The following is a 17,209-nucleotide window of genomic DNA, read 5'->3' as shown; positions in this document are numbered from 1 at the left end:
GTTAACTTTGGAAAATAAATATCTTTATATGGAACTAAATATTGAGCTCAGACATAAACCTTCAGTCAGGAGCTAAATATTTAGATTCCTAACTAAATATTTAATTTGAAAGTTAAATATTTAGAGTGTTAACTAAATATTTAGCTTGTGAATGAAATGTTTAGTTTGGAACGCTCACGTTTCGAAATGTATGATAAACATTGTGAAAATGTTTTTTTTTTTTTTTTAATTAACATCTACATTTTTTGTCCTCTCTAACAGGCTAAATAAACCAGATCATTTCTGTTCATTTCTGGCTGTGCAACTTTACAGACGGAAGCCCTTTGAGGACATATAGGACATGTTCTACTTGAGACTGACTGCTTCTTTTTTCAGCTAATGCTCACTGTTGCATGTTTGTTTTCAACCGGTTCAATGTGTTGATCATGCCAGTCGCTAGCATCCTTTTGACTAGCTTAGCCATCCAGCAATTTGTTACTATAAAAACACCCCCAGTGTATCCAGAGAGAGTTCATCAAATTCTCTGGACAGGAGGCATGCCATTTTTTCACTGTAGACATATATATTTAATATTGCAATAAATAATAATTTGACCTCATTTATAAGGGAAGTGGCACCACTCAACAAGATGACAGCTGTTTGGATTTTTGTTTCATTTTGTTCAGCTGGACAAAAAAATAATCAATCTACTGAAGGAAGTAAGACAAATAAGAGTTGCTAGATCATAGAAAGTATGGATTAAAAACTTTCTGCTAAAATTATAGAAATATTCTGTGGACTGAATGCATGATCAACGTCAATGTTCTCTGACGGCAGTAATGCAATGATCAATGTTCGTACAGTCAGAAAAATAGAATCACGAAGGTAATGCAGATACAATGAAATATTTTTTCATGAGCCAACAATTTTATTAATCTGCTGTGCAGACATGAAGTTTTCCAAATCCCACTGTAATGGCGACACATGCAGGAGGACCAGTTGTGTAAAACAGATCCAACATGCAGGCAGTGAATGGAAGAAAATCCATAAATTCCATTTTTGTGTATTCTGAGCACCTCAGTGTTAGATATTTTTTAACATTATCATTTTGTTGTTACTTTAGTTTATATTCAGTCTAAAGTATTATTGTGATTTAGTATAAACTGACCTGGAGGTTACGACTGTCTTCATGCGAGATAGTAAAACTTTATGGTTCTCAGACCCTAAAGTTTTCTCTGGTGTTTATCTACCCGGTCTTAGGTGACAGTTTGACCTAGAGCTGAACTGGGCTCAGATTGTAAATTAGATATCACACCTGGAACTGAGTTGTTGGTCTGTTTGTGTTAAATGTTTTACGACCTCTGTTGTTTGATGCTTTGACAATAAAGAGGGAGCTCACGTGAAAGCAGATCAGAACTCTCTTTTGACCAGCCCGGAGGAGCTGTTGATCGGGATTTCTCCTTCTGCAGAAGCCTGACCATATTTAATTCATATACGTTGTCTGTGGTTATTTTATTGTAGGTTCGAGGAAAATACCTAACATTTATTGGTGCCGAAACCCGGGATCTCTCAACCCCCGCTGTCAGGCAGAGGAAGACGCGCTGAATCCGTGCACGGCCAGAGTCATTTGGAGACCTGGAAAGAAAGACCCAGGAAGTGAATTCTTCGCTGGGCCAGCGACACATGTCCGACTTTGTCTGTCAACGGCGGAGTGACGAGATCCGACTGGACAACTTGAGAACTACGAAAACGTAGGTGAATTAAATGGTTATTTATTATTATTATTATTATTTTTTTTTTAAGGTGTGAGAATCCTTGTCAAATGGCGTTTTGACTAAAGCTCTGAGGTTTGAGAATCCTTGTCAAATGGCGTTTTGACTAAAGCTCTGAGGTTTGAGAATCCTTGTCAAATGGCGTTTTGACTAAAACTCTGAGGTGTGAGAATCCTTGTCAAATGGCGTTTTGACTAAAGCTCTGAGGTTTGAGAATCCTTGTCAAATGGCGTTTTGACTAAAACTCTGAGGTGTGAGAATCCTTGTCAAATGGCGTTTTGACTAAAGCTCTGAGGTTTGAGAATCCTTGTCAAATGGCGTTTTGACTAAAACTCTGAGGTGTGAGAATCCTTGTCAAATGGCGTTTTGACTAAAGCTCTGAGGTGTGAGAATCCTTGTCAAATGGCGTTTTGACTAAAGCTCTGAGGTTTGAGAATCCTTGTCAAATGGCGTTTTGACTAAAACTCTGAGGTTTGAGAATCCTTGTCAAATGGCGTTTTGACTAAAACTCTGAGGTTTGAGAATCCTTGTCAAATGGCGTTTTGACTAAAACTCTGAGGTGTGAGTGCCCTTGTTAAACGATGTTTTTAACTAAAACTCTGAGGTGTGAGTGCCCTTGTTAAACGATGTTTTTAACTAAAACTCTGAGGTGTGAGTGCCCTTGTTAAACGATGTTTTTAACTAAAACTCTGAGGTGTGAGTGGTTCCTTGTCAAATGGTATTTTGGCTAAAAATCTCAGTCTTGTTATTACTATATGTCATTGCTGGTTTGTGTGCTGCTTTGTTGATGTGTGCGTATGCGTGAAAGACTGTGTGGAGGTTTAAATACGGCTCTGTATTTTACCTCATATAAAACAGTAGGGGGTAAGCAGCAAACCTCTTGTGGATGCAGAGGCAAGATTCTCCCACTCGAAAGAGTTGAAGTGGAGAATACCACAACAAGGTATTTTTAATTGCTGGCCTACTGAAAAGATCTCCAGTTCATAGAACTCCCTAGGAGTTAACAAAACTGGACTAAATTTTAAATGAATAAAAATTTGAAGCCAAAACTGCAAGTGATTTGTATAATGGAAAATGCAAATTCGTGTAATTCCTCACTCGTTGAGGGCCCCGATGGGGATGAGAAATACATGCTGTCCAGATTTCCTGGTAGCATGGTATACATAAATAAAAATAAAAAAAAAAAAAAATGGAAAAAGAAATATAAAATAGATGGGAAGCTAAAAAATTGATCAATAAAAAAAATTGGAGGCTCGTCCGGGATTCCTTACACACACGCCGCTGACGGAAGGAGTATGACGCGCTGAAATCTACCGGTAGTCAGGTTCTGCAGACCTGTTTTGAAAAGTCCCGGGGGGTAACTTCCTCGCTGGGCCAGCGTTTTAGGTCACCTCCTTCTGCCAGCAGCAGATTGCCGGAATACAAACCGAGAAAGAGCAGGAATCAACCAAGAACTTGACTAAAAAGAAGAAATACGGTATAGATGGCGTGTTGAAAGTAAAACAATAGAAAAATGTGGTGTGCAAATTGGAAACAAGCGCTAGTTCGAAAAGTGGTACCAGACATCAGGAAAATATTGGTTGTTGTTAGAGCCTAACATAAGTTTGAGATATCTCTTTTTAAATGTGCACATTATTTAAAACAGGATCCTGAAGAACACTGTTTAAGGAAGAAAATAAATAAATTAAAACATGAAAAATGTTAACCAAAAATATTGGAAAGTTTCTGAAGCTTCAGTAAAATTTAATAAAATTAAGTATAATTTGCTAAACAATTTGAGAAAAGCAAAAAGATGAGGACTGACTGATAATCGATGACTGATAAAAATTTTGACTACTACATATCTGACTAATCGTTTTGTGTTCTGTGTTTCTGTTTGTGTTCATGCTGGCGTAAAAGAGTGTGATTGAAAACTTTTAAATAAATAAATAAAACAAAAGGAAGTCCAAAAAGTGAGGAAAAGAAGGTTAGGAAGATATAGAGTATTGGCAAATAAATAACAAGGATCTGAATAAAATAAATGGTTCAGTAAATAAATGAAATAAAATAAAAGGATGATCTAAAAATAAAATAATAAAAAATGCGTTGCATGATCTGAAGATGTTAGAATATGAGTAAACAAGTGCACCAGAGTCATATAATGAGACTTCGCGTCCCAAATTAGATGAAAAGAATGAAATGGAAATTGATCAAACAAAGGAAACTTACCAGATTTCCTATCACTAGATAACATTAAGCCTGAAATTAACCTATTGGTTAATGGGAAAAAGATGACTCTCTTGTTTGACTATGGTGCATGTGGGACACCTTGTAGAGAATCGGTACTAAACTTAAATAAAAGAGATGATTAAAAGCAACAATGGAAAGAAGAGAGGGTTGCAAATAAAATAAGAAAATAAACATAAGAAATAATCAGAACAAAACAGAAAAAGCAACAAGTATGTTTATTTAGACTAGAGCATAATGAAGCTGCAGGGAGGAGTTGCAATCCTGTTTACAGCAGCAGCTCTGCAACTTCTACCCCCACTAGATCCAATTGACCACCATATGAAACCTCATCACAACACTAGTCTATGTTAAGGAGAATAACAAATTTAGAAATAAGCAATAGAAGACTCCCAAATCTTAAAATTAGGTGAAATAAAAACATATTCTATGGTACAACCTAATGGAGCAACAGATGAGTCTCCACATGTGTAAGGTTTTCATCCTTGACTGTAGGAAAACAGAACAATTAGGAGTTTCTCCAGAAATCCTTATTAGCTCTCTTTCCTGCCATAAAATCACCCCTCCAAGAGGTGAAGGAAAGTTCATGAGGTGGAGGTGTGGATTTGTCTTGTGGTCTGACAATAGAGATTACTCAGACTAATGGAATAACCTTAAATGTAAATTGTGAAAACTAAAACTGCAAAGGATTTAAATAACCTTTTTCCGTAAGGAATAGAACTTGTTTTTCAATCTTATAGTTTTGTTCGAAACCAAAGGTTATAGGATGTTGTAGTGATGTTGCTTATTCTCACATAAGGCAGGTTTTGATGCAGCTTTAGTTTCTAAATTCAGGGAGTGGATCTGTTGAGAAACCTTAATGACTTTTCTTTGAAACAAAGGCCCCTCTTAAGGAGTTAAGATGCAAACTGGCCACAAAGTTCATTTATTGGATTCTCCAAAAGACATTACAGCTCTTAATGTTTTTTTGTTTCTGTGTTTGGGAAAGCAAATGCTTTAGGTGTAATAAAAAAGATAAGTGAAGTTTTAAACATTTCACAACTGAAAAGAAACTAATTATGATGTTCTTTAAACTATAAAGTGAGCCTGTGTTGCTTATTGACCTGTTAACATACAGGAATTATTAAGTCAACAAAGAATATCGCCTAATAAAATACTTTAGTAAATACTATAAAGATAAGCTGCAGTGGGTGAGAGAAGAAGTAAATTATTTGGGACATACACTTTCTGCTGAGGGAAAGCAGATACAAAAAGCAAGGAAAGAGACAATTTCTGAAGCACCTAAACCAGAAACTAAAAAGCAAATGATGTCATTTCTCGGACTTTGCAATTATTGCAGAGCCTGGATTCCACATTATGCTGAAAAAAAAAAAAAAACTCAGGTTTTACAGGATTTGATTCATGGCACCCCAATGGCCATGACTGATAAAATAACTTGGAATCCAGAAGCTGAAAAACGTTTTACTGAATTAAAACAAGCACTGATGCAGGCAACAACTTTGATTCTTCCAAATTATAAAAAAACCTTTGTTCAAACTGTAGACTGCAGGAATGGATTTATGACCTCTGTTACTACAAAATCATGGTGATAAGCTAAAACCGTTAGCTTTCTATTCAAAAAGGTTAGATCCAGTAGCACAGTCTTTACCAGACTGTGTACAAGCAATATGTGTATCAGCATTAGCAGTAAGCATGTCGGCTGACATAGTTTTATTTCATAAAATGGAGCTGGTTCCACACGCTGTAGATGTTCTACTTTTGCAGAGCAAAATGAATTTGCTCTCACCAGCACGACACCTTTCGTACACGGCAATACTTTTATCACAACCACATATTGTGATAAAACGTTGTACAATTTTGAATCCAGCTACGTTGCTTCCATTACCTTGTGATGGAACACCACATAGCTGCCTAGAAGCTACAGAGCACTTGCAGCTTCCTAGGCCAGATCTACAGGACACCCCATTAGCAACGGGAGAAGTCTGGTTTGTTGATGGGTCATGTTCAAAGGACCCTATTGGTAAAAACCAGACAGGTTATTCTGTTGTTGCTTTACCAAATGAAATAATAGCAGCAGAAAGAATTTCCAGCGCTATTCTGCACAAGCAGCTGAATTGATTGCTTTGACAAGGGCATGTGAATTGGCTGAGGATAAGCACTTGACAGTGTTCACAGATAGCCAGTATGTTTTCTCTACACTGTTTTATTTTGCTAAACAATGGGAGCGTAGAGGAATGACAACATCTACTGGGAAACCAGTAACACATGCATCTTGCTTAAAAATCTTTTGCAAGCAATACAACTCCCCATTAAACTAGCGGTATGTAAATGTGCAGCTCACACAAAAGGACAAGATGAAGTTTCAAATGGGAACAGACTAGCTGATAAAATTGCAAAAGAAGCTGCAGCAGGGAAACATGGGAAAGGAACTTTCTCAGCGCAGACTGAAGAAGAACAACACATGATAGACAAAGCAGTGTTAAAAGACATGCAGGACAACGCACCGCAAGTTGAAAAAAGGATGTGGATAACTAAGGGTGCGAAAATTAAAGATGAGAAAATTTTTGAGGTTAATGATAAACCAGTCCTTCCTAAATCTTTATTTAACGCAGCAGCAATATTGAGCCATGGTGAATCTCATGTCTCAACAGGGGGGATGGTAGGAATAACATATGGCTTTATGGTTTTAAATTCCTATTCAAAAAATTTTTGTAGGGCATGTCTAATATGTGCTAGACATAAGTCTCAGGGAAACATAAGGCCCAAACGAGGCAGGTTCCCAAAACCATCTTATCCATGTCAAACCATGCATATGGATTTTTATTGAACTTTCACAAAGTGGGCCATATAAATATTGTCTAGTGATGATTGATGCTTCCTAAATGGGTTGAAATAGTTCTAGCAAAGCATGCAGATGCTTTGACAGTAGCTAAGGCTATTTGTAAAACTATTATCCCAACACATGGCATCGCGCAAAACTGTTTATAGAACGAATAGTACTGTGAAAAGCAGATTAAGAAAATGCACGGCAGACACTAGCCGGCTGGCCAGAATGGTTAGATTAGGTGAAACTCTATATGAGGATCACCCGACAGCTGATGGTCTAACACCTTTCGAAATAATTCATGGGAGAGCTTACAGATTGCCTCTGTTTGCTCCAGATTTACAAAAAGCTGATGAAGAACAGACATTAGCAGATTATATAATCAGGACCCTTAAACTGAAGGAGGTGTCCAGTGCAAATTTACTGCCTTTTGATTCTCTTCCTGCACAGGAGGCCGCTCCGATCGAGCCAGGTGACTGGGTCTACATAAAAGTCATCAAAACGAAAGAAACTGGGCGAGTCCACAGTGGGAAGGACCGTTCAAGTGCTGATGACCACACCAACAGCTGTAAAGATTGCTGAAAGACCCAGCTGGATACATCTCAGTCACTGTAAGCTGCAGAGAGTGTTAAACCCCTAAAGTTGGAGTAGAGAGGAAGGAGAGCTCTTTTGAGAGCTTCCGGGCTACAAAGGGGAGCTACATTATAGTTGTAGTTCGTCTCAAACCCGGTGAAGAAACGCTAAGATTCTCACTCCTTTAGTTTGGGGGTTCTGACATCTCTGTACGTCAAGCAACAATGGGGACTCCATATGACAGATGGATTTTCTGCTGCGCTGTGACTGTTGTATGTTTGATGTTTGGTGAAGGAAGCGAGCCTGAGTTCCACCCACATGACTACAGTACCAATCTTTGGCTGAAAACTGATGAACAGAACTGCCTATGAGGGACATGCTGTGAACTGCTACGTGTGTGCGCAACTGCCGGTTTTCATACACAACTCAGGTCTCCGACCAGGTAACATTGCTGACGACAAACATGTGTCTATGTTCTAAGCACTAGACCGCGGCATATTCCACCACCAAGGGGAGACAGACCACGTGAGAAGGACTATTCAGCTGACCTCCGGATGGGAGAGGCAGTGCAAGGACTGTTTCAATTTTTAACTTGTTCACTGGCAGACGATGTTACTTCCTTTTCGTCATCTCAACAAACTGTATGGAAAATACCAGAGATCATTCGTTGGCAGGAGCCAAACCAGGATCTCTGAGGATCTGTGTGTATAATAATGGACATGTTGTTCTAGGGACGTTGCCCTGGCACTTGTGTAACAGAGTTTACACCTACTGCGAACCGACACAGGATTTCATCGACTGCACAGCCTGCAGGGGTCAAAGGGCGACTCCACACTGCAAAGTCTGGAAGGAAACCCAGATTGTCAACCTGCTTCAGGAGAGGAGTTTCAACATCACGCATAAGACTAAGAGGAGACAGATGACAACACTGTGCAGCGCCATAGTGCCAGGAGATTATGGCTCTCAGATATTAGCAGACTGGAAAGCACAAAATGATCTACACACCCGCTCCAAGCGAACAGCTATGCCAGAGGTCAAAAGATGGGGAGGCCTAAGAACACATACTGGAGTTCCATGGGAATTCAGGATTTGGAACGGCGGAGAAAAAAATTTATGCAAGGTCTTTTTCCGTGGGTTGGTCTAGGAGAGATTCGAGACCATGTTGAGATAAACAGGTACGGATTATTACGACTGATCAACATCACATACCAGCTGGCCAATGGCACCATGAAAGAACTGACTGAACTGAGAAACATGGTTATGCAAAACCGTGTTGTCCTGGACTGTCTCACTGCCCCTCAGGGAGGGGTCTGCAAAATCATTGGCCCAACGTGCTGGAAGATTTAAAACAGTTGTATTATTCCTTGTCTACGAAATATGATATTTAAAACAATTAACACGACTGTTATTAAATATCAGCTGACAAAGGCATCTTATGAAACAACTGAAGATGACTTGTTCCAAGTTTCTGACGATTTTCTGAACAATGATGAATTTCTGTAATCAATAAACAGATGAATTCATTTGCTGAATGACTCCTACACCGAAAATGTGGGAACAAGTGATGTTTAGGATGAGAAAACTGCATTTGATTTTTTTACTGTTTATTCTTTTGTTTTTTATGTATTTCATTATAACTTTTATTAATTATGTATTCTCTGTGTTTAGATTAGTTTTTTATTATTTTCTTTTATTTTATTTTCTATATTTGGCTTCTGCATAGCAGTTTATACACATAGTAAAATGATAAAAAGGGGGGAATGTTAGATATTTTTAACATTATCATTTTGTTGTTACTTTAGTTTATATTCAGTCTAAAGTATTATTGTGATTTAGTATAAACTGACCTGGAGGTTACGACTGTCTTCATGCGAGATAGTAAAACTTTATGGTTCTCAGACCCTAAAGTTTTCTCTGGTGTTTATCTACCCGGTCTTAGGTGACAGTTTGACCTAGAGCTGAACTGGGCTCAGATTGTAAATTAGATATCACACCTGGAACTGAGTTGTTGGTCTGTTTGTGTTAAATGTTTTACGACCTCTGTTGTTTGATGTTCTTTGACAATAAAGAGGGAGCTCACGTGAAAGCAGATCAGAACTCTCTATTGACCAGCCCGGAGGAGCTGTTGATCGGGATTTCTCCTGCAGAAGCCTGACCATATTTAATTCATATACGTTGTCTGTGGTTATTTTATTGTAGGTTCGAGGAAAATACCTAACACTCAGCTCATCCCACATCACAGCATCTCTGTGTGTTTTTACTTTAGATTTAATCTTACCACTTGACACTGAACAGAAAGTTCAGCCTTTATCTGATCCTGAAACTCATTTAAAAATCTGTTAGAAATACACGAAGCAGCTGATTTGGAAAAGGGTAACTGAATCTAAGGTATTGAAATAAAAATAGAAATCAAATAGGAATATAAATAGCCTTTGTTGTCCTACGGAGAGAAAATTCAGGTGTAACATCAACGTCAGATATGCATTGGCTAAAACACACCTTCTAAAAGTATATTAAAATGAGGGTATCAATAGCAACAATAATAGCAATAATAATATACTATATATCTGTTAACATTGTAACATACTATTATAAATAGATGATATCAAACTATTTCAGTAGTTTTGTTTTGAGATGAATGTAATTAGATCATCACATGACATTTCTGTTCTAAAGCTTCACACTGTGGAGCCATTGTGCTGCATTCACCTCAGTGCAGCTGTCTCTGCAATCACAGATGCTTTTACAAAGTACTGACTGCATGCCATGGGATTTTTATTTTTAAAATAATTCAGATTTTTCTCGCATGTCCCCAAAGCTGTGCTACTTTATATTTCTCTGTCACATAAAATGCGCTGAAGCTTGGTGCTGGAAAGGCACACATGTTCAAAATGTGTGAATACTTCTGAGAGGCTCAGTACCGTTCTAGGCTCACTCTGTGTTTTGGGTCCAAACATTGTACTTTGCTTTAAATCCTTTGAAAACCTTTCATGTGATAACAAGACTATGATTAATTAACTCTGTCATGTGAAACAAATGTTAACCCAAACCCTTTGCCTTGACACCTGACCTGGCATCTTATGATTAAAAACAAAATCAGATAGATTTTCTCCAAAACATCTGTCAGTATTGTATGTTAACCTCAGTTGTTACAAAACTATGTAGATCAAATATGAATTAAAAGACATTTAACTTCCTAACTTAACGCTTTGAAATTGGGCCTCTGTCTCTTTAAAACCTCCTGCTCTTTCTGAAGCTCCACCTGCAGGAAGTCATCACAACAAGGCTCCTCTATTAACCCTTTAATAAATTTTACTCAGCATTTCTGGCTGTCTGAATCTAAAGTATGAAAATAAAAATAGAAATAAAATAAGAATATAAATAGCCTTTGTTGTCCCACGGACAGGAAATGCAGGTGTAACATCAGTGTCAGATATGGATAGGCTCACACAAACCTTCCAAAAGTATTTTAAAATAAGATTATTTGCTCTGAGAAGTAGCTCCTATAATGAGCTCATCAGTCCGACCAGGTGTTTGCTAATTGCTGCTGGCTAGTCTGAAGGAGCTGGGCGGGGGGATATTTGGGGTGTGTGAGGTGGAGGTTTGGCAGCCGCAGCTCTGAGGAAGAACTGTGCTGTGAAAGGGGCTAGGTCCACCCAGGTGTTTTCCACAGCTGAAAAGGTTGTCATGGGAGATTATAGGATTTCTTAAATATGCATGAAACAATTAAGGCAAAACTCCAGGTAGGTTTTTGATGAGAGAATAATATCATAAAATGATGTAGAGCTCTAAACAGTTTCACATAATACTGCTCCTTTAACCATGGATGCTATGACCAAATGGGGTTTCCCTTCCTCGGCTTTGGGCTTTTTGTCCCTACACAAACACTAAGTTTACTTCCCAGCAGATTGTTTTGTTTTCTTGGCCACTTGAATGATGACAGCAAAAACATTTCTGTTTCCCTGTCATAGTGGTTGGGTGCACCCATTTGATAAGTGTGTTGGTTCCATTTGAATTACAGTGAGAACAAAAACAAATGAGAGTTTTTGTTCTGATTACACACAGAATACGGTACACATGGGTCCAAACAGCCACCATCTCTGTTTGGAGAGTGGATCAGGAGTTAGTGAGTTTCTGGTCTCCTTCCGTATTTCATCCTGTGAAAGTGGAGTGACTATTCATCCAGACAGACTGCCATGTTTTGTTTTTTTTCCTCCTTCAGGCTCGTCCTGATTGGTGGCTCATCATCAGAGGGGCCCAGCAGCATGCTCCGGTCCAGTCCTCTCACCATGCAGTGCACACCGGCGCATGCGTCCCATCCTGACACTCAGAATGTGAGCCACATTTTCAGAGTGCAGTGAAATGAGCCTCCCAACACGCCCTGCTCACATCCACTGTCTTGCTCAGCTCTGCCCTCTCCGGCTCACAGGTCGTGTTTCCGCACAGGAGAGTCAGGCGGTGAAGTTCCGCATGTTCGTCATCCACTGACTGGGATCCGTCCAGGAAAAGAGCAACCATGACATTTGGTGATTTCTTTATGAGATGTGATTAGGTGTGTGACAGGAAATTAGTCTCCAACTAAACCGCCGCTCTGAATCAGGCAGGCTGGGATTAAAGAGTGTAAGACTGTGCAGCTCTTGGTCAAAACAACTAGACAGAGTCAGGATTAGCATGAAGTGGATGCAAAATGTTCAGAAGTGAGTTGTGAACTGACCATGTGGTCTGTACTCATTCTTAATTATCATTTGTTAATAATGAGCCTCCTCTCAACACTGGAGGATGTCTGACCAGATGTTTCTTTCTGGGAAAGTGTGACCTGACCCAGGGAGGGATTGTCTGCTGCCTTCCTGAAACACCAGCTGATCAGACCACCGTATTGATCCCATCATGTGCTGAAATGCTGCTTGGCTCAGCGGCAACCCGTCGACTTCACAAAGCGGCACAATAAGGAAGCATAAAATGTAAGTTTAAGAAGCACGAGGGAGAAATTCAGACAAACATGTGACATGCGTCAAAGCAAGCCAAAACCGGATAAGAGTGAAAGAGCAACAAACATCAGATGACACACACACAGACGAAGAGAGAAACCAGGACGCTCCTCCACACCAGAGAGAGAGGAACAGAGAGGGACAGGGGGAAGGAGTCTGTCCTACCTGTGGGCTCTGCTGATCCCAGTCCAGACTGTCCACCATCCCGGTCTCTGCCCTACCGGCTCAGGCAGACCTCTAACCCGTGTCTCAGGCGTGGAGTTGTGGCTGTGCAGGACTGGTGTCTGGTTCCCAGCGAGCCACAGAGACGTCCTCACTGCAAATGCTCAGCTACATGCAGCGACAGCAGCGGCAGTAGCAGCGACCACTGGATCCTCAGCAGACGCTCCATCCCTCCCCTCTCGCCTGAATTCATTAAACCTGCCTTTTCCCCTCCCTCTGCCTTCTTCCTTCACTTCTCTGTCTTTCTTTCAGATTCTCGTGAGCATGGTTAATGCTCCGGGTGTGTGAGTGCGTGTGTGTGTGTGTGCTGCTGCTTTCTCACATGCAGTTTCCTCTCTTGCTCTCTTTCCTCTCTCGCTCTCTCAGTGATCAACAAGCTTTTCTTTGCTTCTCTAAATCTATCTCTCCTCATCCACAAAAAACAAATGAAGATTAATAAACATATCAGGTGTTTTATTTTCAACAAAAGAAAAAACATGAAGACCTACAGAGGAGATAAATAAGGAAGACATTCAAGGAATTATTTCTGATTTCTATTTGCAGTCAGAATTTCAAAGAGTTTCAAATGTAAAAACACTGAAACACTCCTTTGAGTTAGAGTTTTATGATGTCATATCAGGGCTAGTTTAGGGAAAAAAAAGACTAAATTTCCACCACCAAAAAAAAAAATAAAAAATAAATAAAATCTCAGAAATATTCTGAAAAATAACAACAACATGGAAATCATTTTTTCTTTTTCTATTGAAACTCTGAATTTTCCAAGTTTTCTCCACAGCATTTAATACAATTCAGCCTGATCTGCTTTGTTAAAATCTCCAGAAGACACAGGCAGAGGCCTCAACAATCACCTTCAAACAGATCACAGTTTGTGAGACTGAGGCACTGAGTGTCTAACTAGGTGATCAGCAACCCAGGAGCTCCAAAGGGCTCTGTACTCTCGTCACTCCTTTTCACTACTACATAGATGTCAGACTTCCAACAAAAGTCTTACTGCTGTCATTTACAGAAATATTCCGATGACTCTGCAGTTGCTGTATGTATCAGAGATGGACAAGAGTCTGAGTACAGAGCGCTTTGTGTCATGGAGGGAACAATCATCTCATCTTAAATGTGAACAAAACAAAGGAGATGACTGTAGATTTCAGGAGAACAGAGTAAGATCAAACCATATTTCCAGAAGAAATGGATGTGGCTTAGGAATATAAATACCTCGGTGTTCACCTGAACCTCTGGTTCTGGTGAACTCATTCACCAGAACCAGAGGTGAATGAGTTCTGTTCTGGTTCTGGTTTTGTTTTGGGGACAACTGTGAAACCTCTGGAGATTGTGATGCCAAAAATGGGATCTTACATCAAATTATGGGCAACCCTGACTGTCCTCTTCATGAGACTGTCTTGGGAAAATAGAAAGTGTTTAGATGACGGTTTCTGCAGAACCACAGTGATACAGAAGAGATCCATCCTGCCAGCCATCACCATCTTCAATAACTATGGAAAAATAGGAGTTATAACATTTCCCTTCAAGATTAATGAAATATGTATATGGAAGTAAAAAAATATGCAATAACTATTTTCAGGCAGAATTCTATGACTACTTTCCTTTTAAATTTGTGAATTTCTTAATTCTTTTGGTTTTCACAGTAGTGTATCCTTCCTGTGTGTCTGACTCACACCCACACACACACATCCACAGTACATCCTGCACTTTGGGTCACAAACTCTCAGAATGTCACTGCAGACATGTCAGTCCACTCCTGCTGTCTCACAGCTTCTCTAGTTGGTTTTCACTCCCTCTTTCATTTTTTTAAGCACACAACATTTTTAATGTCTTAGAGTCTGAGTGACGTCCTGCTGGTGCATGTGTGCATATAAAAACCATCTCCTAAGCGATGGGTGGAGCCGTCCTCCTGGTTTTTTCTGCTGCCTGGAGGTTTCAACTTCTCCATGTGACATGAGCAAAGTTTGTACCAAAGTGGAGCAGTGAGCAGTGGGAGCCACCAAGCAAAGATCTGAAACTTCACAGAACAACAAACATGGCACAAACAGGAAATCAACATTTAAGCTGCCTCTGTCCCCACAGTAAGAATGTGTTTGTTTTCTCAAAAAAGAAAAAAAGAAGCCTTATTTCTTTTCCAAAGAGAGCCTGACATCCGCTGATAACTTTTGAGGCCTGGAGCCTGGATGTGGGGCAGACGCAGCAACGCCCTGCCGCTGGATGTCAGCTGGGATGACGTCAGCACATACTGCAGCCAGATGTCAGGTGACATGATGCTAATATAAATATCAGCTATAGGCAGAGAGGAAAGAGTGGTCTTTGAAGGCAGCAGTAAAAAGAAATGACTATAAGTTGAAATAAAATGCAGGTGATGTGATGTGTGTGTTGTTTTGTTTGTGATCAGAGGATCCAGCTCAGCCTGATCAGAATCAAATACTGGGAGCTCTTTTAACCAGTCGTGTCTGGATATACAAATACAGTTAGTTTTTATTAGAGAAATTGCTGCTTAGTAAATGTGGTGTGGCCATGACTATCATACATATCTGACTTTTTGAATTACGACAGAGCTGATAGCTCCAGCTGAACTATTTCAACAGCTGCTCAACATGTTTAACGCAAACACAGTCTGATCAGGGAAGGGATCATGGACCTGAAATATGAAGAGTGAACTATGCCTTTAAATGTTTCCACACCTTTGTTTCTTCAAATCCAACCTTGTGACTAAAAGTGTCTCCGGCTCAGACTGAGATGACATGAACTGCTTTCCTCAGCAGCAGAAGCAGCAGTTGCACAGGAACAGACTTCACCTGTGTTCACCTGAAGGCCAGGAGAAGTAGCTGCAGCACAGCAGAACTGTCACACTGAGGTTGTTCTCTGTTTGACTTTTGGAGAACTTCTAACTGTGATGACTGACTTCAAATGGAAGTAGCGGTTGGTTCACTTCCTCTAGATGTGCCTTCTCTTTGCTATGAAACTCACCATTTACACACGCAGGTGGAGAGCTAAAATCTGCTCACATGTCATCTCTAAGTGCAGACTGGCGGCTGAAACCACTAATGTCACCTGAGCAGCCCCTCTGTCGCCTCCATGTGACGGTGACAGAGGAAACGTTTTTCTACTCCTTGCCTTTTGGTTGCATGCTTTAGCTGTTTGTCCAGAATAAACATGAGTCATTTTTCGCAGTGAAAATCATGCTGCTGGAGTCATTCACATCTGCCCCACCCACTCATTCAAGCTCCATTCATCTGCTTCCACACCTCCTCCACAGCGTGTGAATCAAAGGGCTGAGAGAAGCTTTGGTAACATTTCAAACTGGAGCACATGCCTGGGACGAGGCATGTGCTCCAGGAGTGTGTTGGGTTTTTACTTTCCTGTTTTCATCTGGTTTTGGCTTCAGACATTCGTTCCTGTGGTGCCAGTAATTTCTGAGAAGGCAAATGCAACCCCTGACTCACATCACACCAAAGAAATTCGGAAAATCAAAGATATGAAGAAATTGCTAGGTTCAACACCATCACAATGGGAACCAAGGTGAGGACAAAATGAAATGGCTGGAGGCAGAAAATTATTTTGTAGATTTGAGAAATCTTTTGATCCTTTATTCTCACATGGCAACCGTTAAGTTGTGTGAAATACCTGGGTGGACCTAGGCCTGCCTTCTTGTTAGCTGCAGCTAACAAGCTTCTAAGTTTCAGCCTCACAGAGTAATCCTCCCCTGCAGATCCCCACTCTGCTCCTTCAGACTAGTCAGCAACAATTAGCAAAGACCTGGTGGAACTGCTGAGCTCATTATATGAGCTACTTCTCAGAGCAATGCTGGTAAAATTGCCTTTTCTTTGTCCACTGTCTGATCTGAGCTACGTTCACATCCAACCTAGATACAACACAGAAAACCCAAATTGGACTCATTGATAGGATATTGATCTGTCTGTGTATCCTGAGGAAGAAAGCATCCATTGAATGACCTGAGACTGACACCGAACACTGTGAACTTTTGTCCATGTGTGTAAATCTGCCTGAAATAGTTAAATTAACACACACTATGCATCTGTTGAGATCAAATTAAAACAAGATATGAATTCATTCATTTTTTTTGCTAAACAGTTCAGCCATATTTTCTAGAAAAACCAGACTGCCAAGAATAGATTCACTTCAATAAATATTTCTATCAGACACAATTATGAAGCAGGAAAACAATTGTCTTTAAAGCCAGTTTACGCCTCTGACACCTATGAACAACAGAGTTAAAGGTTAATCAACAGTGATCAATTTATTGACTTCGTGCCACACTATGAATTTGCTGCCTCAATTACAGCCAGTCATGACACAACTTTGTTTGGGAATTATTTTAATTCAGCAGGTCACTTTTAGCTGCTGATATGGATTTCACCTGACATCCATATCGGGTGATGTACAAACTGACATATGTGTCAGTTTGTACATCACCTTTCACACTTTGACCATCTGTGACCTCCAACATTTCACCAACTTCAGAACTGACACAAAATACAGCTAAAATTTCATTTAAAAATAAACAATTGTCGTTTGGGGGTAGAACACATGTCTTACCATAAGGGTGAAGGTTTGATTTCAGCTTCCTCCTGTTACATGTTGATGTGCCCCTGGGCAAG

General features: G+C 39.9%; 1 protein-coding gene across 1 annotated transcript in view; it reads right to left on the bottom strand.

Annotated features, from left to right (window-relative positions):
* The window catches only part of LOC129379223 (diacylglycerol kinase beta), a 108,877-nt gene extending 96,027 nt beyond the window's left edge, over window positions 1–12,850 (bottom strand). The window contains exon 1 of the mRNA XM_055059894.1: window positions 12,528–12,850. The gene's annotated coding sequence lies outside the window, so the exon portion shown is untranslated. The remainder of the gene's footprint in view (window positions 1–12,527) is intronic.
* Between the last annotated feature and the right edge of the window lie 4,359 nt (window positions 12,851–17,209).

The sequence above is a fragment of the Poeciliopsis prolifica genome, unplaced genomic scaffold (genome assembly GCF_027474105.1).
Source record: "Poeciliopsis prolifica strain line A6 unplaced genomic scaffold, Auburn_PproV2 SCAFFOLD056, whole genome shotgun sequence".
NCBI classification, from domain to species: Eukaryota; Metazoa; Chordata; class Actinopteri; order Cyprinodontiformes; family Poeciliidae; genus Poeciliopsis; species Poeciliopsis prolifica.
The sequence above is the reverse complement of the archived record's forward strand: the minus strand, read 5'-3'. Positions and strand labels throughout refer to the sequence as shown.